The sequence below is a fragment of the Macadamia integrifolia genome, chromosome 9, assembly GCF_013358625.1.
Source record: "Macadamia integrifolia cultivar HAES 741 chromosome 9, SCU_Mint_v3, whole genome shotgun sequence".
Classification (NCBI taxonomy): domain Eukaryota; kingdom Viridiplantae; phylum Streptophyta; class Magnoliopsida; order Proteales; family Proteaceae; genus Macadamia; species Macadamia integrifolia.
Window position 1 is genome coordinate 10,554,099 of NC_056565.1, and position 468 is coordinate 10,554,566.

Genomic DNA, 468 nt, shown 5'->3' on the forward strand with positions numbered 1-468 from the left:
AATTTTTTTTTTTTTTTTTTTTTTTTTTTTCTTGTAAATTCTATTTATCTCTTTATATTGGTTCCATTCCATCTGAAAGTATCATTCTTGTTGTTCTTGGAAAAAAAAGGCTACTATTAATGGGTAATTTACAACGCCACCCCCTGGAGAATGCAAATATTATAAGGACACCCCCTCTCTTTCACCAAATTGGACTCGGACCCCCTGCCGTCAGTCAACATTACAGAATATACCAAGAATATTGATATCAGCAGTTCATATTTTTTTAAAATACCATTTTACCCTTAAAAATAGGGGAGTGCCGAAATTGCCCTTAAAGATTTTATTCCCAAAATCGATTGAAGAAGAAAACCTAACTCACAACCTAACTTTGAGCAGTGAATCAATAAAGTATGGAGACAAGCAACCCTTAGAGCATGGATTGAACCAATTGGAGGGGACGAAGAGTACTTTCAATTCTTCAAAAGG